General features: G+C 43.8%; 1 protein-coding gene across 6 annotated transcripts in view; it reads left to right on the top strand.

Annotated features, from left to right (window-relative positions):
* The window catches only part of SIPA1L1 (signal induced proliferation associated 1 like 1), a 278,502-nt gene that overhangs the window by 37,816 nt on the left and 215,057 nt on the right, over nt 1-25,629 (top strand). The gene's annotated exons all lie outside the window — the stretch shown is intronic.

Raw genomic sequence — 25,629 nt, 5'->3', positions numbered from 1 at the left:
ATCGCTTGCCATTGAACTGCAAATCGCCTGTGTTAACCGGAGGAGAATGGGTTAACTGCATCCTTTGGAATAATACAAGAGGAGGATTAGGTTGTTTCAGATAAAGCCATCATTGGCTTTGTATTACACAGGAGGAGGTTAAAAGACTGGAGAGGAGAAATCAATAGGAAAGCTATCCCTGAATAGATTGTGCCCACATATATTCCGAGGCGGCTCATTATAGCCAGTGGAATAAGCCTCATTCTCAATGTGTCGAAATCTGCGCCCGGATTTTAATTGATTGTTTGATCAATTGGAAAACAAAGGGAAAAATCTTGTGTTTTGCAAATGTACTTCTAGGTCCTTTTTTTAAAATTTTTTTTATTTTTTTTACAAAGGTCTGTACGGCAGAACCGCGGTTATTTGGGGGGGGGGGGGGGCTAGTAAATAAAGGAGATGAGCGGCGTTGCGTGTAAAACATAATTTCCTTTGACACGTTATGTAATCTGTCAGTACAGCGGACATACCGGCGTCTGGACATATGTAATGACGGTCAGGTAAATCAGATGTTATCTTCACCCAGAAATACCCAGGGGAACGAAGGATATACTGCAATCCAACATACCCAACCCCCATGGCTAGGTGTATGTGTAATGCAGTATTTCCAAACCAGGGTGCCTCCAGCTGTTGCAAAACTACAACTCCCATCATGCCCGGACAGCCTTTTGGCTGTTTGGTCTATTTCTCTCTAAATTTATACTTTTTTATTTTTTTTTAATATATATATATTTTTTTTTTTTACTTCAGTTTACTGTACTAAAGTCCACCCAAAAAAAGTATGGTTTTGGCAAAACAGACCAAGTGTATTCACTGGTGAAATACCTTCAGCCCATTGAAGTCAAATGGCACTGTGCAGTGTATGTCCGCACCCTGATTCCTGATGTATATTAGTGATGTAATGCAACTTATAGATGGTAACATACCTGGAAATCTTGTATACACAAGAGGAAAAAAGGAAAATGGAACTTTTTCAAGCACCAGACCATTCCCAGTAGTTGGTTCACAAGGCTTGGAAACCAGATAAATAAAATGTAGTTTATTTGAAAGCACATATTAACGCGTTTCTGACCCGGAGTGGGCCCTTCGTCAGGACAAGATCAGCATCTTGCTACATACACTCAGGCAAGTGGTCTCACTACCATTAAACAAGGGGTGCCACTATGTGTATCAAAACACACACTATATCAAAGAAATAAACAATATAGCGCACACCCAATAAATATATATATATATATGTGTACCAAAGATAATTTTATTTCACATGAAAAAGGATAATAACAGCAGACAAAACCGTTAAAAACATTTAAAAAGGCACAAACAGTCTTGGGGGGCTCCTGCCTGGTCCATTTCTCCATCTGCCGTCCATAGTTTTGCTTCCCCAGTGCTGCAATTGGGTATCTAAGTACAGGTTGTATGATTATTATTTGCTTTGGGGGAGGTATTTGTACTATACTGTATTTATTGGCCTATGTAACAAACTACTGTGACTGGTATATTATTATGTAGAGATAAGCAGGTGACCGGGGAGGGGCCCCTGTTTGTGCCTTTTAAATGTTTTTAACTGTTTTGTCTGCTGTTATTATCCTTTTGCATGTGAAATAATATTATCTTTGGTGCCATATACGTGTTATGTGTTTTCAAATAAACTAAATTTTATTAATCTGGTTTCCAAGCCTTGTGAACCAACTACTGGGACAGGTCTACTATTACCAGAAGGCATCCTGGATTGGGAGGAGCTAAGCCGCAGGACCGCGATTTATAATACACGTGCAAATAGATGTTGTGCTCTCGGCGCAACGTCACAGAGTGAGTGTTCTTATCCTGCATTATCTCACTAGTGCTTTTCTTACTTCACCAGGGGCACTTGTGTGTCTTTCTTTTTTTCTCTTTCTCTGTGGAAATCTTGTATAGCTTTCTTAAAGGGGTACTCCACTGGAAAAGATTATTATTTTTTTTAATCAACTGGTTCCAGAAATGTAAACAGATTTGTAAATTACTTCTATTAAAAAATCTTAATCCTTCCAGTACTTATCAGCTGCTGTATTCTCCATAGGAAGTTCTTTAGTTATTGAATTTCCTTTTTGTCTGACGACAGTGCTTGACACCTGTGTCCACTGTAGGAACTGTCCAGAGCAGGATAGGTTTGCTATGGGGATTTGCTCCTACTCTGGACAGTTCCTAAATTGGACAGGGGTGTCAGCAGAGAGCACTGTGGTCAGACAGAAATGAAATTCAAAAAGAAAAGAAAACATCCTGTGGATCATAAGAGCAGCTGATAAGTACTGGAAGGATTAATATTGTTTAATAGGAGTAATTTACAAATCTATTTAACTTTCTGGCACCAGTTGATTAAAAAAAAAAAAAAAAAAAAATACATTAAAAATTTTCTTTTTCCAGCAGAGTACCCCTTTAACTGCAAAAGCATTTTTTTTTTTGTTCTAATAAAATAACTACGGTATTTTTATTTATTTTTTTTAGATCAACTGGCTCCAGAAACTTGAACAAATTTGTAAATTACTTAATCCTGTCAATAATTATCAGCTGCTGAAGCTTAGTTGTTGTTTTCTGTCTGGCAACAGTGCTCTCTGCTGACATCTCTGCTTGTCTCGGGAACTGCACAGAGTAGAAGAGGTTTGCTATGGGGATTTGCTTCTAAACTGGGCGGTTCCCGAGACAGGTGTCATCAGAGAGCACTTAGACAGAAAAGAACTACTCAACTTCAGCAGCTCATAAGTACTGAAAATATTAAGATTTCTTAATAGAAGTAATTTACAAATCTGTTTACCTTTCTGGAGCCAGTTGATATATATAACCAAAATTTTTTTTCCTGGATAACCCCTTTAACAAAAACAAATATACTTCAATTTTTGGATAACATTATCATTTGGAATGAAGAAAAAAAATGCCTTGTGTGACCAACGGCTAAGGGCTTCACACAAATTCAGTTTAACTTTCTGGCACTAGTTGTTTAAAAAAAATATATTTTTTTTTTCCAGTGGAGTACCCCTTTAACAGCGGCTGGCACACTCTTAGCTGTTTTAGGGCTCATGTATAAATATGAAGGGATAGGTTTCTTGTGCCCTGGGCTCACTGGGTCTCAGCTGTGTTTACCGTTCAGAGACGTGTTAAAGGGAACGGTGAACAGATGACACTGAGCGGGACGTGTAGTATCCACGATTGGTGTTCACCATATTGGAAGTGGCATGTATACCAAGGTGAGAATATGGGACAGTATTACTAAAACATTGCCGCCATGTGTTGTCTGATACATTTATATACAACTACAGGCAATGAACGACCTTTCTGTACTTGGAGCAGTCATACTTTCACAAACCGGGGAAGAAAATCTTTTTTTATTAGGAAACAGCCGAGCGTTGTGCCTAGCGGCTTTCGGTTATCTCCATAGACATTGAATGGTAGTTCTTTTAGTTCTTATGGCAGTGTTAGGATTAGGGATCGACCGATTATTGGTTTGGCCAATATTATCGGCCGATATTCACGATTTTGGAAGTTATCGGCAATTACCTTGCCGATAATGCGGGCGCCTTAAATCAATGAACTGAAGCGGCTTTTCCGGGGCCAGAGACCGCCGCCTGTTTCTCTCCCCCTGCCTGTCCTGGGGTTCTAAATCCAACCACTACCGCTGTGACCCCCCGCCGCCTGCTTCTCTCCCCCTGCCTGTCCTGGGGTTCTGAATCCAACCACTGCCGCTGAAAACCAAATAAAGTGCTATCCTAACTAGGGATCAACCGATATAGATTTTTTGGGGCCGATACACCTCCCCCTGCCTGTCCTTGGTTCTGAATCCAACCACCGCCGCTGACCCCCCCCCCCCCCCACCTATCCTCTGGCCAGAGACCGCCGCCATCCGCTTCTCTCCCTTTTGCCGGCCCGGAGTCCAACCACCGCCGCTGCCCCATTGCCTCCCCCATCCCCTGTGTTATAATTACCTGTTCCCGGGGTCCGCACCACTTCTGGCTCCTGCGGCATCCTGCGCTGTTACTGTGCGCTGCGCAATGACAAGTGACATCCTCAATGCAACGTCACCGTCAGTGGGCACAGTGACAGCTCAGGACGCCGCCGGAGCCAGAAGTAGCGCGGACCCCGGGAACAGGTAATTATAACACCGGGGATGGGGGAGGCAATGGGGCAGCGGCGGTGGTTGGACTCAGGACCGGCAGGGGGAGAGAAGCGGATGGCGGCGGTCTCTGGCCAGAGGATAGGCGGGGGGGGGGGGGGGGGAGGTCAGCAGCGGTGGTTGGATTCAGAACCCAGGACAGGCAAGGGGAGAGAAGCGGCAGTCTCTGGGACCGCAAAAGCCACTGCCGGGACGTGCATCGGCCCTAAAAAAATCAATATTGGTCGATCCCTAGTTAGGATAGCACTTTATTTGGTTTTCTTTATTATTGGACATCCCTAGTATATCAATCTCATTGAGCCACACCCAGACCTAATGTATGTTATGGAATTCGGGGCCCCCGATGCCTTGTAATTCATTATCCGTCTGCTCTCATGATACATGCATCGCTACATGCCCCTAGGTTATTGTGGGAGACTTTCGTTTATGTTAAAGCAATCCATCATCTAGGATTTCTACACTTTGTAATGTCTGCTGCTTTTGAAATTACTTAGATGTTTTTGTCACGTGAGTTTTAAAAGCTTTTTATGTTATTTTTTTTTTCCTCCTTAATTTTAGAAAACTTTTGAGACTTTTTCTTTTTTTAAATCCTATCCATTTACAAGTTGTTTACTTCTCAAACAGTATAAAAGCACAGTAGTGTAAGGCTCTGTTCACACTTATATTAGGCTATGCCACGGTTTCCCAACCAGGGTGTCCCCAGCTGTTGCAAAACTACAACTCCCAGCATGCCCGGACAGCCTTCGGCTGTCCGGGCATGCTGGGAGTTGTAGTTTTGCAACAGCTGGGGGCACCCTGGTTGGGAAACAGTGGTATACAGTATATGCTTTTTTTTTTTTTTAAATCTGTGAACACGTACAGAATTTGCATCATGTTTACCAAGTCAAGACCTATTATTTATGCTAGCAAGAGGCAGAAGGAAGCCAGAAGGGAAACTGGTCGTCCGAAGAGTCAAGTAAAAATATCACTTCCTCCAGAAGTTCAGCCGCAGTGTCACAAAGAACCTTAAAGGGGTATTCTAGGAATTTTTTTTTATTTGAGTGTGCTACAGGGGCTGTAAAGTTAGTGTAGTTCATAATATAGTGTCTGTACCTGTGTGTGACGGTTTTCTCACAATTCTTCTGTGATTTTTCACCCCAATATTTATTTTTAACAGCATACAAAATGACTGCTGTCTCAGATTTTTCCCAGGTTGCAATGCGGCCGAGACCTGACATCACTAGTCAGCTGATGACAGGGAACCTGTCTGCTTCAATGGGTGGAGCGATCACTTGGTGGGAGAAGAGATCAAGCTGCCACTAATGCAACAGCTGTAGGCACCCTGATTGAAAACCACAGGTCTTTAGAATGGATGCAGCTCATTTATGTTTCAATGGGTGGGGTGGCTGATGTGTGGGAGGGAGGAAAATGGAATTGTGGGATTTGTAGCCAAAATAAGAAAACTCAAACAGGAAATACCAGTTCACAAAAAGCTAGCCACAGTGTTATGGTAATCTCCCAACATAGCCATTTAGCCCCAAGACAAGCGCAGATCCTTCCTAAGCATGTCCATTACTGTCTGCCAGGTACGTACTAAAAATCACCTTATGGTGGAGATTGGAGAACCCCTTTAAATATAAAATGTGCCTGTGCTTGTTGACTGTATTATTCTATACCGCTCCCACTAACACGATTGCCAATCACAACTTGAAGCGCTGCCGGCGGATTGCCTGGACGCTGGGCTTTACTTGACTTGCAAGGATTTGTTGTAAAAAGTAAGTCAACAACTGTGCAAAGAATAAAAAATTTTTACTTTCAGGGTCATTAAAAAACATATTGAAAAGAAGTCGACCCAGCACTGCCCCCTGTGGTACCCCACTTGTAACTGTTACCCAACCAGAGTCCATTTAATTGATACCCACCCTCTGCTTCCTATCACTGAGCCAGTTGCTAACTTTAGTCTATAGAGCAGTGTTTCCCAACCAGGGTGCCTCCAGCTGTTGCAGAACTACAATTCCCAGCATGGGAGGGGACAGTAATGACTGACACAGGGAGAGATGAGGGGACAGCAATGACTGACACAGGGAGAGATGAGGGGACAGCAATGACTGACATAGGGAGAGATGAGGGGACAGTAATGACTGACACAGGGAGAGATGAGGGGACAGCAATGACTGACATAGGGAGAGATGAGGGGACAGTAATGACTGACACAGGGAGAGATGAGGGGACAGTAATGACTGACACAGGGAGAGATTGGGGGACAGTATTGACTGTTACCCAGGGAGATGTGAGGGAACAATAATGACTGTGACACAGGGAGGGATGGTGGGACACTATTAACTGATCATATGACGTCACGTTGCATACTGACATTACAAGGTGCACGGTGTGTAACATTCTGGCTCCTAAATGTTTTTGCTGGCTCCTAGATCCTTGACAAATTTGGCCAGCCCTGCATTAGGTGGCCGGTAGAGATGAGCGAACTTACAGTAAATTCGATTCGTCACGAACTTCTCGGCTCGGCAGTTGATGACTTATCCTGCGTAAATGAGTTCAGCTTTCAGGTGCTCCGGTGGTCTGGAAAAGGTGGATACATTCCTAGGAAAGAGTCTCCTAGGACTGTATCCACCTTTTCCAGCCCATCGGAGCACCTGAAAGCGGAACTAATTTATGCAGGAAAAGGCATCAACTGCCGAGCCGAGAAGTTCGTGATGAATCGAATTTACTGTAAGTTCGCTCATCTCTAGTGGCCGGCCTACCCCATGAGTCTAATGTATACTGCCACCTTGTTCACGTCACGATCTCCATTAATACCTGAAGCCTCAGTGCTGTGTCTGTCCTCTGTACAAATCACAATGGCGCCTGATGGACTCCACTAATTTTAATCTGTGCTGTTGAATGTGATGGAAATGTCGGTGTATCCTCCAGTGTCAGTGTGAACATATCCCTATAGCCGTGCATTTTTACCAATACATTTTGTGTATATGGAATTGACAAGTTAGGAGACATCTAAACTATGTACTTACTAACCTTTAGTGTGGGTTATTTATGTTACTATATACAGTGGTCCCTCAAGTTACAATATTAATTGGTTCTGGGACGACCATTGTATGTTGAAACCATCATATGTTGAGACCATAACTCTATGGAAACCTGGTAATTGTTTCTGAAGTAGGGATCGACCGATATCGTTTTTTTAGGGCCGATACCGATAATCGGTGGAGGTTTGGGCCGATAGCCGATAACTTATACCGATATTCTGGTATAAGTTATCGGCTATTTATCCCCCCTCGACACCGCTGCAGGTCATTGATTTAAAGCGGGCGCTTTAAATCAATGCACTGCAGTGGCTTTTGCGGTGCCATAGGCCACCGCCACCACCACCCGCTTCTCTCCCCCTACCTGTCAGGGTAGTCCAGGCCATCCATCCTTCCTGTAGTGTCCGGGGGCATTCCGGGTGGAGGGTGAACTGGTCCGGGCTGTCCTTCTTCTCCGGGGGTCATCTTCTCCACTCCGGGCAGGCTCCGGCCTAGTACGCTGCATAGACGCCGTTACGCAGTGACGCCCGTGCGCAGCGACGCACCTGACGTCACGGCGTTGCGGCATCTATGCAGCGTACTAGGCCAGAGCCTGCCCGGAGTGCAGAAGTTGACCCCTGGAGAAGTACAGCCCGGACCGGTTCACCCCCCCCCACCCGGAATGCCGCCGGACACTACAGGAAGGAAGGATGGATGGCCCGGACCACCCCCATTACGATTAAGTTTAAATTTTTTTTATTGACTCGGAGGGTGGGGGAGGGGCCCGACCGGTATAGCGGTATGGGCAAAAATCCATACTGATATACCGCCCAGCACTACGGTGGGGGGTGCAACGCGGTGCGGCGGGTCGGGGGTGGGGGTGGGTCAATCGCGGTGCGGTGGGGGCGGGGCATTATCGGCTTATCGGCAAGGTAATTGCCGATACCGATAATGCCCAAAATCGTGATTATCGGCCAATAATATCGGCCATACCGATAATCGGTCGATCCCTATTCTGAAGCCACCAAAATGTCATCCAAAAATTGGAAAAAGTGAGGATTCAAGAAAAATAAGTAGAAAACTAATATAGATAAAGCAAATCCTTACACATAAAAGTAAGAAAGAGCTGCTGGGAGCTGTAATCACTGTCTATTTAAGTGTTTCCCAACCAGGGTGTCTCCAGCTGTTGCAAGACTGCAACTCCCAGCATGCCCGGACAGCCAAAGGCTGTCCGGGCATGCTGGGAGTTGTAGTATTGCCACAGCTGGAGGCACCCTCTATGGGAAACACTGGTCTGTGTAGAGTACTGAAGCTTCTTCAGGGTCCTGTAAAGAACACACAATGTCCTAAAAAAAGGAAAAAGGAGCCGCCCTCACCTGATGTCCAAAGGAGAAGCTAACCCTGGTACAGGTAAAGAGTACAGAACATGTAATACCTCCCTGTACTGTAGGGGGCGCTACCAGACACCAGTCAGTGCACGCACTTTAGGAATACACAGGTTTTTACCAGTGAAATATCCATCCGATTGGTTGGTTCTTCCAGCCATTGACACGTTACGCAGATTCCATAGCATTGTATGTTGAGTCTGGTTTCAAGTTACAATGGTCCAGAAAAGACCAATGTATGTTGAGGCCATTGTAAGTTGAGGGATCACTGTATTTGTTTCCAGTAATGTAGATTGCATAGAATGTATTGATATATTTTGACTGTTTTCCTTTCTGTAGTTCAGGGCTTATAACATGTGTCCTATATCAATGTGACGATGCTGAAGGCATGGATGGAGGATTATGCTAGGATTTGTGAGCCGGGCCTTCTGAGACAAAGGAGAGTCAGCGGGAGCCTAACACCCTTATTATCTGGGTCTCATCTCTGTGCATTGACTGACATAAGTCCCGGACACATGAGGTGAAAGCATCAGGACCTCTAGGAAGTGTTATTCTTCACAGGGTCACGTGGTCGCCCGTCGGTAAATGACCCCACACCAGCTGTGTCAGTCACTGCGCCCTATAGGTCCGGGCAGTGCATTATATTATTGATGGGAAGACTTGGGGTTACTTCTCTTTTTATCTTCTTGGTGTTATGATTTCTTTTAGAGATGAGCGAACTTACAGTAAATTCGATTCGTCACGAACTTCTCGGCTCGGCAGTTGATAACTTTTCCTGCATAAATTAGTTCAGCTTTCAGGTGCTCCGGTGGGATGGAAAAGGTGGATACAGTCCTAGGAGATTCTTTCCTAGGACTGTATCCACCTTTTCTAGCCCACCGGAGCACCTGAAGGCTGAACTAATTTATGCAGGATAAGTAATCAACTGCCGAGCCGAGAAGTCCGTGACAAATCGAATTTACTGTAAGTTCGCTCATCTCTAATTTCTTTATATTTAAGTCAGCGGGATCAGGAAGGTTTTGGTTCCACCCATAATAGACAGAAAAAATAATGCAGCTCACTCAGCAACAGAATATAACTGAGGTTACTGGAGTTGCCTACACTCAAATAGGCCAGAAATTAGTACAAAAGAACTGACCAATCAGAATGGATATTCACTGGTAAAACCCATGTATTAGCGCCTGCACTTTAATACTGAAGTGCATGCACTGAATTCCTGTCTGGTAGCGCCCCCCTACAGTACAGGGAGGTATTACATGTTGAGTACTACTCTTAACCTATGTCACAGTTAGCTGCTCCTTTGGACACCAGGTGGGGGCAGCTCCATTTTACTTTTTTAGGACATTGCCTGTACTGTACAGGACCCTGAAGAAACTCCTGTCCTCTACATAGACCATTGTTTCCCAACCAGGGCGCCTCCAGCTGTTGCAAAACTACAACTCCCAGCATGCCCGGACAGCCGAAGGCTGTCCGGGTATGCTGGGAGTTGTAGTTTTGCAACAGCTGGAGGCACCCCTGTTTGGGAAACACTGACACAGACAGTGATTTACAGCTCCCAGCAGATCTTTCTTTCTTTTATATGTAAGGATTTGCTTTATCTATATTGGTTATCTACTTATTTTCTTTAATCCTCACTTTTTCCTATTTTTGAATGACATTTTGGTGGCTTCAGAACCAATTACCAGGTTTCCATAGAGTTCTGGTCTCAACATACAATGGTTTCAACATACAATGGCCGTCCTGGAACCAATTAATATTGTAACTTGAGGGAGCACTGTAATTATTGTAGATATAGGTACATTAGAAACCCATAATAGCAAGCCAATATAAAAGATGTTCTCCAGTATTAGCTCGGGATATAGTAAATATGGCTAAATGATACAGGTGGAGATAAAATGGTTAGGGATAAGATAGGTATAAAAATAGTGCAAAGTCCGCTATAGTTCTCTATACTAGTTCCGCTGGAGTAACATGGTAGAATTTACAAGATGATGATAGAAATTAACCACTCCCCACCCTATTCGGTGTGGAGGCTCCTTAGTTCAGCGTCGGGTGCGGGCTGGCATGGACTGGCGTCCGGCCTGATGCTAGCGGTGCCCACTGGAGGATGCGCTGAGCAGTGGTGGCTGGGGAGCTCTGTGTGGTGAAAGCAGTATAAGCGGTGATCTCCAGTAAGGTGTTGTGGCCGCAGTTGGGCACGGATGGCAGCCGGCCTCAGAGATGGTGATGTGTCCGGCTGGATGTTATCAGATAGTGTGGATGCGCTTTGATGCCGGCATCCACTTGTGTCAGTCTTTTCAGTGCGCGCGCTGTAACAGTGCTACTGTAACGGGGAGGGGGGGGGGTCCAGCTGTTGCGAGTGGTTAAGCAATAGAATGGATAATATTTGCGGTAAATGTCCTTTACACAATATAGAGGGAAGTAAAACCAGTCTAAACGTGTTTCAAGACCATTGGGTCTTTTCTTCAGTAGCCTAATTTTCACCACACAGAGCTCCCCAGCCACGACTGCTCAGCGCATCCTCCATCAGGCCGGACGCCAGTCCATGCCAGCCCGCACCCGACGCTGAACTAAGGAGCCTCCACACCGAATAGGGTGGGGAGTGGTTAATTTCTATCATCATCTTGTAAATTCTACCATGTTACTCCAGCGGAACTAATATAGAGAACTATAGCGAACCTTTGCACTAGCGGACTTTGCACTATTTTTTTTATACCATTTTTTTATACCATTTTTATACTATTTTTATACCAATCTTATCCCTAATCATTTTATCTCCACCTGTATCATTTAGCCTTATTTATTATATCCTGAACTAATAGTGGCTTATTATATCCTGAACTATATTGGCTTACTATTATGGTTTTCTAATGTACCTATATCTACAATAATTACCTGGAGCCTGCACTAGACTTCAGTTATTCTATGTAATACACTGCATTTTATTTAATAAATACTCATATGGAACACAGCGCTAGCATTTAGGGCACGCTCTAATGTTGTGGTTGCCACATGGAATTGAAACTGCCAATGTGCACTGGCCATAGGGTGGGTGATTTTGCTGCCATTGGCCGCCACGTGTGATCGGGGTTTCATCTGTATGTGACAACTGCCCACTTACCCTTATAGATCACCAAAGAGAACATACCGCTTAGGCAGGGTTCACGCCTGTATTGTTTTTTACTCTCAGATATTCTGGTTAAAATGCAGGCGTATTTTACAGATTGCGGCAGCAAATCAGGGCATAAAATACGTACAGAATTTTATGCGGGGTCAACCCGGCCTTATAGATCACCCAGTTTCAGGCACCGTACCTGCACCAGGTATAGCACAAGGTATCAGCTCTGGATTATTCCTTTAATAACAGGGGAAGAGCTGTAATTGTTTTTTTTATTATCAGTTACGTAAATATAATGGCTTCTGGTTAATGGTTGCGACACGTCTGCTTTGATTTGAAAGTAACATTTTGAATTCTTTGCACAGTTGTTGACTTACTTTTCGAACAAATCCATGCAAGCCAAGTAAAGCCCAGCGTCCAGGCAATCCGCCGGCAGCGCTTCCAGTTGTGATTGGCAATCGTGTTAGTGGGAGCGGTATGGAATAATACAGTCAACAAGCACAGGCATATTTTATATTTAAGGTTCTTTGTGCCACTGCGGCTGAACTTCTGGAGGAAGTGATATTTTTGCTTGACTCTTCGAACGACCAGTTTCCCTTCTGGCTTCCTTCTGCCTCTTGCTAGCATAAATAATAGGTCTTGACTTGGTGAACATGATGCAAACTCTGTATGTGTTCACAGATTTTAAAAAAAGCATATACTGTATTCAGCACTGTTTCCCAACCAGGGTGCCCCCAGCTGTAGCAAAACTACAACTCCCAGCATGCCTGGACAGCCGAAGGCTGTCCGGGCATGCTGGGAGTTGTAGTTTGGCAACAGCTGGAGGCACCCTGGTTGGGAAACAGTGCTGTATACCAATAGTGTAATATGTACCACAGATAAATTAGGAAGGCATACAGTTGGTCTTTACTTAAAGTGTATCTGTCATAGTGCCCAAAAAAAAAAAATTATATGTAACTCAGTACCTAATCCCGATAATGTAAATATCATTTTTATGTGTCTAGGACATATATATCCCTTACAAATAGCCTTTTACATGTTGCTCACTTGCTTTGTCTTCTTGCCTTGTGGAGGGGGCGTGTCCATCTTTCTCCCTCACTGTGGATGACTCATCTGCTTTGAGTCTGGGAGCAGCCTGGCAGTCTGCAGATCACTGCACTCTGTAACCCTTTCTTCTCTGGGCAGTGTGCAAATCACTGCACAGTAGTTTTTATGCATACATTTTCTATCTGTTCCTAGTAAAGCTGGATGCTAATCAACATAGCCGTCACTATGTGTGTCATTCAGCTTTCACTGACTACTGAATGTCTGATCAGCATCTTTGTAACTCAGGAGTCAGAGAAAGCGTTGGCTGTTCAAGCATGCTGGGAGTTGTAGCTATGCAAGAGCTGGAGCTGCAGTGTTTATAAAACACTGTGTTAGAGCAGTGTTGCCGTTAATTGTTGCAAAACTACAACTCCCACCATGCCCACACATCCTTTGTCTGTAGTTTTCAAGAGCTTAAGGCTACACAGCTGGAGAATACACAGCTCTAACACAGTTTTACAAAGATTGTACCTCCAGCATTTGCAAAACTACAACTCCCATCATGGGAGTTGTAGTTTAGGAGCATCTGAAGGCTGTAATGGTGCAATGGTGATTTCCTATTCCGGATACCAACACACTTTACGGCATGTATTCAGTATGCTGCAAAATACAGAGTAGTCTGTCTGCATAAAGACAGATGACCCCTAGTGGTGACTATTTTCATTTAACATTTTTTAGTAAAATTGATTTAAAAAAAAAAAAAAAAAAAAAGGTATATTGAAAAGTCATCTTATCAGTAGTACTACAGAATATAAAAAGTTTTTCATAATGACAGTGCCTCTTCAATATATGTATTTGTCTTTGGTGGGAGTATATATTTTTTCGTTTACTTATACAGTGCCTCTATACATAGCAGTTTTGCGCTACTTGGCAGAACAGTGCATGGGTTTTATCATGGTTTTGTGGTGCGGTTGTTGGTCATGAAATGCACAAATACTACACTGCACCTACTATGTATCTGGTTGGTAAAGAGAAATAAATTGTTCTAGGTATTATAAAACTACAATTACTGCGCAAAAAAAATAAAGTCTCTACGCTGATTTTGTAGTGAGATTTTTGCATGGATTTTGCCTGTGTGAACATGCCCTAAGGCTGGGCAGGAACCTGATATCATACATTCCCATTCACACATTCAGTAGTTCTATTTCCGAATCATCGCACCCGCCATACTTTTGGTCACTATTGGCTCCTCTATCACCCTGTGTGAACCCGGCCTTAGATTAGATTGTCCAGACATTCTAACTGACCTCAAATACCGTTTTACAAATGCTGGCTGTTTTGCCATAAGCCTTCCAGATTGTCTGCCACCGGCACCGTTTCCTATCTGACATTAGTCATGTGTTCTTGTCTGTTAGGTCAGATAGAGCTAAATCAGTTCTCTTCAATGGTGATTTAAAAAAATAAATAAATATATATACCGTATATATATTATATTTCTTTGTGTTTTATTGTCTTGAAGGATGAAGTTGTTTGTATTTGTTTGTATGGCACATATATCAATATTGTGGTGCGGTAAGGACATGATCCTTCCTAGAATGCAGTACTGGAATAGACACAAATGATCTTACATAACACACAGGATGATCCAGCTGGTAAACAATTTGCTATCTCCCCCCCGGACAGCAGGCTATTCCTCTGCTATATGCCAAGTAATAAGTGCTGGAGACGAAAGGACAGTGTCCGGGAGGTTTATTATGTGCCCTACAGAGACGTCTGTGCTGCACCGGCTCTAATGAACATGCCACTTACACAGCATTGAAAAATGTGTGAACCTTAGGAAGCACTTTGTCTCCGAGAGGAAATGTCAGCGCTCTCGCCTCTAATGAAGATATTGGGAGTTTCAGAGGTGCTGATAAAAGATTCTTCCATATGAGCTGAGAATGAGAACCATCAGACTCATTAATATGCGCTGCGGATGAGGAGCTGTAAACCGGGATTTAATAGAACAAACCCCCGCTGTTACATAACAGGAGCCGGAACAGAGCTAGCTTGTATATTCAGCAGTGTTGTGTTATGTTTTCAGAACAGTTTTAAGTCAAATGTATCTGCCTTAGTGTAGATATAGTGTACACAGGGTGTTTTGTCTATTTTGCAGCCTGTATCAATAGTCTTGGAAACAAATTGGGTTTGCAACTTAAAGGGGTACTCTGCTGCTCAGCGTTTGGAACAAACTGTTCCGACGCTGGAGTCGGTGCCGGGAGCTCTTGACGCCATAGCCCCGCCCCCTCGATGCAAGTCTGTGGGAGGGGCGTGACAGCCGCCACGCCCCTCCCATAGACTTGCATTGAGGGGGCGGGGCTATGGCGTCACGAGCTCCCAGTACTGACTCCAGCGAACGGAACAATTTGTTCCAAACGCTGAGCTGCGGAGTACCCCTTTAACCTTAACTAAACCGTACCCAACCAATCTGGAAGCACCATGGCGATGTGTCTGCTCATAGTGGAATGTAGGCAATTGATAACATCGCCACTAGATGCCCTAGACTCCATTCACATCACATTTTCGGTAATGGTCACAGGTATATGGTGGGGATTGCAGCATTGCCATAGACTTTGGTAGACCAAATGTAGTCAACAAGTCTGATACCTGAATCTATGAATATATATATATATATATATATATATATATATATATATTTATTATTTATCATTCTTATTAGGGATGATGTGTTACTGGTATCAGCGCAGATACTGGACATTTACATGAGTACCTGTGCAAATATCCCCAATACCAATCCCGATACCTATAGACCATTAAAAAATAAAATAAAAAAAATCCCTCTGAACTTCACTACACTCCCGCGTCAGGCCTCTTCATCGTTCGCTCCATTATCCAGAGGGTGAAGGACCTGCTGGTCCTGCGTCACTTACAGAGCAAAGGATGTAGATGCCTCAGCATGGGAGGGAAGGGAAGAGGAGAAGAGCGAAGTGGGGGACACTACTTAATGGAGGCTTTGACCTAACAGGAGGTTCACTACTGACCTGACTAAAAGGGAAGGATTCCCTACCTACCTACTGGGGACTTCTTCCTATTAAGGGGGATGACCTACTTACTGGGGGCTTCTACCTATTAGGGGGGATTCCCTACTTATCTTGTGGGGGCTTCTACCTAATAGGGGGGATTACCAATTAACTATTGGGGGCATATAATGATTGTCAATGAGGGTCGCCTGTTTGACTTTTGCACAAGGCTCCACAAAGTCTAGAGCCACTTCTGCTGTCATGTAACCTAAAAAAACAAACAAACATATATCGGTCATTGCTATCGGTGACTACTTGAAAATAGTATTGGTACTCAAACTCTGTCTTAAAGAAAAAAAAGGTATTATACATCCCTATTATTATTTTAATATGATGATTATTATTTTAATGCAGGACTCAAGCTTAGAAGATGTTTTGAGTCCCCCAAAAAGTCTAAGCCTAAGACCACGCTTTTCAGTCCGAGCCAGAACTCGGATACATTCGCAAAATGACTATGTTCAGGTCATTGGACTGACTGGGGGCCATGCCAATTTACGTATAGCTACATTGGCTGCCGATGAATGTGAACCCGGCCCAAGAAATACAATATTTTTACCAGTAATAAAACAAAAACATTGTCCTTTTTGGTTTATTAAAATCAGGACATAACTTGAAGATAACCGATGAGCTGATATAAACAGGAAACAGTTAAAGGGGTACTCCGGTGGAAAACATTTTTTTTTTTTTTAAATCAACTGGTGCCAGAAAGTTAAACAGATTTGTAAATGACTTCTATTAAAAAAAAATCTTTACCCTTCCAGTACTTTTAAGCAGCTGTATGCTACAGAGGAAATTATTTTCTTTTTTTTAAATTTTTCTATCTTGTCCACAGTGCTCTCTGCTGACACCTCTGTCCGTGTCAGGAACTGTCCAGAGCAGCATAGGTTTGTAATGGGGATTATCTCCTGCTCTGGACAGTTCCTGATACGGGCATCAGGTGTCAGCAGAGAGCACTGTGGACAAGACAAAAAAGAAATTCAAAAAGAAAATAATTTCCTCTGTAGCATACAGCTGCTAAAAGGTACTGGAAGGGTAAAGTTTTTTTTTTAATAGAAGTCATTTACAAATCTGTTTAACTTTCTGGCACCAGTTGATTTAAAAAAAAAAAAAATAAAATAAATAAAAATGTTTTACACCAGAGTACCCGTTAACCCCGACAGCACCCATAGTCCTGGGCACATAACAATACCAACACATTACATCCCATTATGTGAAGTGGCACAAGAGAGGAGGCACTTTTTTATTTTATTATTATTATTATTATTATTTTTTACCTAGACAGGAGACTGTGCCTCTGTGATAGCATTTATCTGTAAAGCCCAGCTTTATTCAGTCCTAGGCAATTTCATCTCTATAAGTGGAGCTGGTTGCGGGCATGTCACTTCTATTTGACATCTGCAGTCACTATGGCAACACTTGCTTTATGTGTTGCCCAGATAAAAGAATCAGTGTAAGTACAGATACTTCTAGTATTTAAAGAAATGGTTAAAAATAAAAAAGCAATACCACTGCATTCTAGGAGAGAGTCTTTTTTTTTGCAGTGTGCAAGTTTACAACCAGAGCCGGATTGGCAAAATATAAAAATGGGTCAGAGATACATGTAGAAGACTTGTATAAACTGTATGTACTGTCCTTCTTATCCTGTTCCTAATTCCCAGGCTAGAGGTGACCTCTAAAATCATTGGGGGCTGTTAATGGGGGGTGTTGTATAGCTTTTTCCAATTTGGCATATTTGTAAATTTCCAAATATTGGTGCCATGAAACAACCACACGTGCATATTTTTGCCGCCCATTGAAGTCAATGGGCAGCCAATCTGCAGTAAAAATACGTACGTGTACCCTAAGGGTCACACTGCTCCTTTTTTAGAGGCTTATTTGGTTTCCTACAGGCCAGGGGTCTCCAAACTGTGGACCTCAATAGTAGGGATCGACCGATTATCTGTTTGGCCGATATTATCGGCCGATAATCTCGATTTTGGACATTATTGGTATTGGCAATTACCTTGGCGGTATGCCGATAATGCCCCGCCTCCCGGCCAGAGACGACAATCGCCTCCTCTGCCCCAATGCCTCCCCCCATCCTTTGCCCACATACCGCCGCCGCTGCCCCATCGCCTCCCCCCATTGCCTCCCCCCATCCTCTGCCCACATACCGCCGCCGCTGCCCCATCGCCTCCCCCCATCCCTGGTGTTATAATTACCTGTTCCCGGGGGTCCGCGATCCTTCTGGCTCCTGCTCTATTGCTGTGCGCTGCGCTGCGTAATGACGAGTGACGTCTCCAACGCGACGTCACCACCAGTACGCACAGTGACAGCGCAGGACGCCGATGGAGCCAGAAGGATCGCGGACCCCCGGGAACAGGTAATTATAACATAGGGGATGGAGGGAGGCGATGGGGCAGCAGCGGTATGTGGGCAGAGGATGGGGGGAGGCAATGGGGCAACTGTGGTGGTTAGACTGAGGACAGGCAGGGAGAGAAGCTGGTGGCGGCGGCGGTCTCTGGCCCTGCAAAAGCCTCTGCAGTTCATTGATTTAAAGCGCCTGCTTTAAATCATTGATCTGCAACGGCTTCTGCCCCGCCGGGGGGGGGGTTGTTGAAATAGCAGTTAACTTATACCGGAATATCGGTATAAGCTATCGGCCTGAAAGGCCACAGATTATCTGTATCGGCCCTAAAAAATGCTGGGAGTTGTAGTTTTGCAACCGCTGGAGGTCCACAGTTTGGAGACCACTACTATAGCCTATGTGCACTTAAAGGGGTACTCCTGGAAAATATATTTTTTTTGTAAATCACCTGGTGCCAGTAATTAAACAGATTTGTAAATTACTTCTATTAAAAAATATTAATCCTTCCAGTACTTATCAGCTTCTGTATGTTGCACAGGAAGTTCTTTTCTTTTTGAATTTCTTTTCTGTCTGATCACAGTGCTCTCTGCTGGCACCTCTGTCAGGAACTTTCCAGAGTAGAAGCAAATCCCCATAGCAAACCTCTCCTGCTCTGGACAGTTCCTACAATGGACAGAGGTGTCAGCAGTACTGGAAGGATTAAGATTTTTAAATAAAAGTAATTTAAAAATCTGTTTAACTTTCTGGCACCAGTTTTAAAAATAATAATGCTTTCCAGAGGAGTACTCCTTTAAATGAACTCCCATTTGAGCAAAAATAAAATTAGAAAAACTGGCTACTGTCTTTTGCGCAAGTATATTTTCGCCATTTGGCCTGCTGTTTTTGAGCCTTTTTTTTATATTCTTAAATTCTATATAATTTTTCTGCTACAGAAAAGGTTATTATGTAACTTGCAAAATATCTTTTTGTTTAATTATTTATTTTAAAATCCCCCCCCCCCAAAAAAAACACAAACAAAAAAAATGTACTTGTACCTAGTTTTTTTGCCTGTAAAAGTGTGACCAGAATTTGTTTTACCATTGAGTTTAGTAATGAACAATAATTGGGATGTTTGGATGTAGTTTTTATTTTATGGGCCGTTCTTTGTATTGTTAAAGGGGTACTCCGGTGTAAACCTTTTTTCATTAAAATCAACTGGTGCCAGAAAGTTAAGCATATTTGTAAATTACTTCTATTAAAAAATCTTAATCCTTCCAGTACTTATTAGCTGCTGAATGCTTCAGAGGAAATTCCTTTCTTTCTGGAACACTGATGACATCACGAGCACAGTGCTCTCTGCTGACATCTCTGTCCATTTTAGAGATGTATGCTAAGGGCAGCATGGTAGCTCAGTGGTTAGCATTGCTGCCTTGCAGTGCTGGGGCCTTGGGTTCAAATCCCACTAAGGACAACAATAAATAATGAGTTATTATTATTATTACAATGACGTCAGCAAAGAGCACTGTGCTGTGATGTCATCAGAGAGAATTCCAGAAAGAAAAGAATTTCCTCAGTAGTATTCAGCAGCTAATAAGTACAGGAAGGATTAAGATTTTTTAATAGAAGTAATTTACAAATCTGTTTAACTTTCTGGCACCAGTTGGTTTAAAAGAAAAAAAGGTTTTCACCGGAGTACCCCTTTAACCCCTTAAGGACAATGGACGTACTCCTACGCCCCCGTTTCCGAGTCCTTAAGGACCGAGGACGTAGGAGTACGTCCTGTCCTTTCCCGGCCCCCCGCCGCTAGCCGGAGGGGAGCCGGTGCCCGATGCCTGCTGAAATCGTTCAGCAGGCATCGCGGCATATCGCCCAGGGGGGTCATTATGCCCCCCCATGTCGGCGATGGCCGCAGATCGCTGGACAATTCAGTCCAGCGATCTGCGGCGATTCCGGGTCAATCGGGTCTCCAGTGACCCGGAGACCCGGAATTACTGGCTGATCGGGGCCGTCAGAGACGGCCCCGAACAGCCAGAGCCTGCAGGGGTTAGGTGGCACTGGTGCCACCTCACGATCGCCCTGATTCGTCGGCCGGATTACCGGCCGACCAATCAGGGCGCCTGCTGCGGGTGTCACTCCCGCACCCGCTCCACCCCTCTTCCGGAGGACGTGAGCGGGTGCGGGACGTGCACCCCTGGTGCTGGGGACCCCGATCCCCGGCGTTAATGTTGGGATCGGGGCCCCAGGAGCGACGACGGCGGCGGGACTGACCTGTGCGGCGATCAGCAGCAGCAGGAGGTGAGTGACAGCCTCCTGCTGTTGCTTAGCAACAGCTCCCAGCATGCAAAAAGGGCATGCTGGGAGCTGTAGTTATGCAACAGGAGGAGGCAGACCACCACAACTCCCAGCATGCACTTATGGGCATGCTGGGACTTATGGTTTTGCAACAGCTGGAGGCACATTCTTTCTATGGAAAAGTGTACCTTCAGCTGTTGTGTAACTACAACTCCCAGCTTGCACAAACAGCTTAAGTGCATGCTGGAAGTTGTAGTGGTGCATCTGCTGGTTGCATAACTACAACTCCCAGCATGCCCGTTGGCTGTCGGTGACTGCTGAGAGTTGTAGTTTTGCAACAGCTGAAGGCACACTGAGTTAAGTAGCAAACCAGTGTGTCTCCAGCTGTTGCATAACTACAATCCCCAGCCAAAGTAGTATGCCTCCCGCTGTTGCATAACTACAACACCCAGCATGCCCTTCCGCTGTCCGTACATGCTGGGGGTTGTAGCTTTTGCAACAGCTGAAGGCACACTGGTTGCAAAACACTGAGTTTGTTGCCAAACTCGGTGTTTCACAACCTGTGTGTCTCCAGCTGTTGCAAAACTACAACTCCCAGCATGCACTGATAGACCGTACATGCTGGGAGTTGTAGTTTTGCAACAGCTGGATGTCCCCCCCCCCCAATGTGAATGTACAGGGTACACTCACATGGGCGGAGGATTGCAGTAAGTATCAGGCTGCAAGTTTGAGCTGCAGCAAATTTTCTGCTGCAGCTCAAGCTGCCAGCGAGAAACTACTGTGAACCCCCCGCCCGTGCGACTGTACCCTAAAAACACTACACTAACACAAAATAAAATAAAAAGTAAAAAACACTACATATACACATACCCCTACACAGCCCCCCTCCCCAATAAAAATGAAAAATGTCTGGTACGCCACTGTTTACAAAACGGAGCCTCCAGCTGTTGCAAAACAACTACTCCCAGTATTACCAGACAGCCACTGACTGTCCAGGCATGCTGGGACTTTTACAACAGCTGGAGGCACCCTATTTGGGAATCACTGGCGTAGAATACCCCTATGTCCACCCCTATGCAAGTCCCTAATTCAGGCCTCAAATGCGCATGGCGCTCTCACTTTGGAGCCCTGTCTTATTTCAAGGCAACAGTTTAGGGTCACATATGGGGTATCGCCGTACTCGGGAGAAATTGTGTTACAAATTATGGGGGGTATTTTCTGCTATTACCCTTTTTAAAAATCTAAAATTTTTGGGAAACCAACATTTTAGGTAAAATTTTTTTTATTTTTTTTTACATATGCAAAAGTTGTGAATCACCTGTAGGGTATTAAGGTTCACATTACCCCTTGTTACGTTCCCCGAGGGGTCTAGTTTCCAAAATGGTATGCCATGTGTTTTTTTTGCTGTCCTGGCACCATAGGGGCTTCCTAAATGCGGCATGCCGCCAGAGCAAAATTTGCTTTCAAAAAGCCAAATGTGACTCCTCCTCTTCTGAGACCTGTAGTGCGCCAGCAGAGCACTTCTCACCCCCATATGGGGTGTTTTCTGAATCGGGAGAAATTGGGCTTCAAATTTTGGGGGGTATTTTCTGCTATTACCCTTTTCAAAAATGTAAAATTTTTGGGAAACCAAGCATTTTAGGTAAAACATTTTTTTTTTTTTTACACATGCAAAAGTCGTGAATCACCTGTTGGGTATTAAGGTTCACTTTACCCCTTGTTACATTCCCTGAGGGGTCTAGTTTCCAAAATGGTATGCCATGTGTTTTTTTTTTTGCTGTCCTGGCACCATAGGGGCTTCCTAAAGGTGACATGCCCCCCAAAAACCATTTGACGCTCCTTCCCTTCTGAGCCCTCTACTGCGCCCGCTGAACAATTAACATAGACATATGAGGTATGTCCTTACTCGAGAGAAATTGGGTTTCAAATACAAGTAAAAATTTTCTCCTTTTTACCCCTTACAAAAATTCAAAAATTGGGTCTACAAGAACATGCGAGTGTAAAAAATGAAGATTGTGAATTTTCTCCTTCACTTTTCTTCTATTCCTGTGAATAACCTAAAGGGTTAATACACTTATTGAATGTCATTTTGAATACTTTGGGGGGTGTAGTTTTTATAATGGGGTCATTTATGGGGTATTTCTAATATGAAGACCCTTCAAATCCACTTCAAACCTGAACTGGTCCATGAAAAATAGCGAGTTTGAAAATTTTGTGAAAAATTTCCAAATTGCTGCTGAACTTTGAAGCCCTCTGGTGTCTTCCAAAATATAAAGTAGACATATTGTATATGTGAACCCAAAAATGTTTTATTTTGAATATCCATTTTCCTTACAAGCAGAGAGCTTCAAAGTTAGAAAAATGCAAAATTTTCATTTTTTTCATAAAATTTTGGGATTTTTCACCAAGAAAGGATGCAAGTTACCATAAAATTTTACCACTAAGTTAAAGTAGAATATGTCACGAAAAAACAATCTCGGAATCAGAATGATAACTAAAAGCATTCCAGAGTTATTAATGTTTAAAGTGACAGTGGTCAGAATTGCAAAAAACGCTCTGGTCCTTAAGGTGTAAAATGGCCTGGTCCTTAAGGGGTTAAACAGCCAATATTTTTCTACCTTCATACTCTAGTATGTGAAAGTTGCATCATCAAAGTTGCATATTCATTCGTCTCGACGTATCCCTGCGGACCGCAAATGTTGCGTGACAGTTTCATTGCTGTCGCTTATGCTACAAAACATTTGGCTGTAGCTTTATCCTTACTGGGACCCCGAGTGATGTAAGGGAATGGGTTCCATTTGCAGACTTGTGCAGTGTATTATATTTTGGTTATATATAGGAAAGTAGGGATTGATGGCTGTTTAGTATAAAAGCTGTTTACATTTGTACCGCTCTATAGAATGTGTTCACTTCTATGACATGTAGCAGTTCACAGAAAGGTGAGTCTTGGTTACACAGTCGGCTGGAGACGCCTAGGAGTCACCCAGGTGCCTCGTATTTCACTTTGCAGCGAGGTGCACTGTCTAGCCTGGGTGCCCGCTGAGGCATGCCGGTAGTTCTGCTCTGTCTGTCTAGGATACTTTGCTTTCAACACATAGGAGGAGTTGTAGATCCCTGACTGATACCTTATGCACATAGTCTATTAATGATAAATTGTGTTTAAAAAAAAAAAAAAAAAAAATATATATATATATAACTCAATGTGTGTGTATATGTATGTACGTGTGTGTATGTGTATGTATGTGTGTAATTTCCAGCATCACGTCCAAACGGCTAAAGATATTACCATGAAACTTGGCACACAAGTTACTTATATGTCAACAACAAACATAGGATAGGTAATTTAACCCTTACTCACCCCCATTTGCCAGGGGCGGGGTTTATGTTTAAAGTCCCATACAAGTCTATGGGAAATATGTTACTGCATAACTTCCAAAGGCTGGAGATATTTCGATAATACTTGGTCACATGTTACTTATATGTCCACTTAAAATATAGGATAGTTAATTGAATCCTTAACTACCCACATTTGTGAGGGACGGGGTTTTTGTTTAACGTCCCATGCAAATCAATGGGAAATGTATGTTCCCATATAATTTCCATACGGCTGGAGATATTTCAATACCTGGTACACATATTACGGGTCGGGATATGAGGATGAGATGGGAGGTCGGGATAGGAGGACATGATATGAGGACGCAATAGGAGGTCTGGATAGGAGGTTGGGATAGGAGGTCGAGATTGGAGGACGGGATAGGAGGTCGAGATATGAGGACAGGAAAGGATGGGATAGGAGGTCGGGATAGGAGGACGGGATAGGAGGGTGGGACAGGAGGTGGGGATGTGGGGTTGGGATAGGACAACAATATATGAGGACTGCATATGAAGTCAAAAGCCTCCTCCTTTGTTTATTTTCCTCCCCAACAAGGATTAGGAAGGAAAAACCGGGCAACGCCGGGTACTCAGCTAGTGTGTGTATGTATGTGTGTATGTTCCAGCATCAATTCCAAATGGCTAAAGATATTAACATGAAACTTGGCACACGTTACTTATCCTGTGCTTGTTGTTGACATATTAGTAATTTAGCCCTTACTTACCCCCATTGGCCAGGGTTGGGGTTTTTGTTTAAAGTCCCATACAAGTCTATGGGAAATGTATGGAAAGGACGGGATAGGGGGATGGGATATGACGGGACATGGGGTCGGGCTATGGGGTCAGGCTCGGAGGTCAGGATATGAGGACGGGATATGGGGTTGGGATATGACAACAATATATGAGGACGGGATATGAAGTGAAAAGCCTCCTCCTTTGTTGATTTTCCTCCCCAACAAGGATTAGGAAGGAAAAACTGGGCAACGCCGGGTACTCAGTTAGTTTAGAATAAAAAACAAATACTCTAATTGATATGTTATGGATTGAAATTAATTTTATTTTGCCTATAGGACACCCACATGTTCTGTATAGAATGGTGTTATCATACACATCACTCCGCAGCCCTACAAGTCAATTCTTAAGAGCTTGCACTCAATAAGGCAAGTGTCATAGAAAGTCAGTGAACCGATCACTATGGAGAGTGGGAGAAAACAAAGGCAGAGCATAAAAGTTGCCTGAAACACTGGATCCCGCCAATAAGACTCTATGCAAGTGTCTTCCAACCCGGGGTGCCTCCAGGTGTTGAAAAACTACAACTCCCAGAATGCCTGGACAGCTGTCCAGGCATGCTTGGAGTTGTAGTTTTGCAACATCTGGAGGCACCCTGGTTGGGAAACACTGCTCTATGCCATCCCTATGTATTTTATACATGTGCCTAAAGGTGCCCATACTCTATAGTAGTGTTTCCCAACCAGAGTGCCTCCAACTGTTGCAAAACTACAACTCCCAGCATGCCCGGACAGCCAAAGGCTGTCCGGGCATGCTTGGAATTGTAGTTTTGCAACAGCTGGAGGCACCCTGGTTGGGAAACGCTGCTCTATAGACTAAAGTTGGCTGGGTTAGCAACTGGCTCAGTGACAGGAAGCAGAGGTGAGTATCAATAAAATTTACCCTGGTTGGGTAACATTTACAAGTAGGGTACCACAGGGGGGCACTACTGAGTGCACTTCTTTTCAATATATTTATTAATGACCCTGTAGAGGGATTACAGAGAGGAGTTTCTATATTTGCAGATGACAATAAACTGGGTAAGGTGATAATCATAGAGGAGAATAACGTAATATTACAGAGGGA

The sequence above is a fragment of the Hyla sarda genome, chromosome 11, assembly GCF_029499605.1.
Source record: "Hyla sarda isolate aHylSar1 chromosome 11, aHylSar1.hap1, whole genome shotgun sequence".
Classification (NCBI taxonomy): Eukaryota; Metazoa; Chordata; class Amphibia; order Anura; family Hylidae; genus Hyla; species Hyla sarda.
The sequence above is the reverse complement of the archived record's forward strand: the minus strand, read 5'-3'. Positions and strand labels throughout refer to the sequence as shown.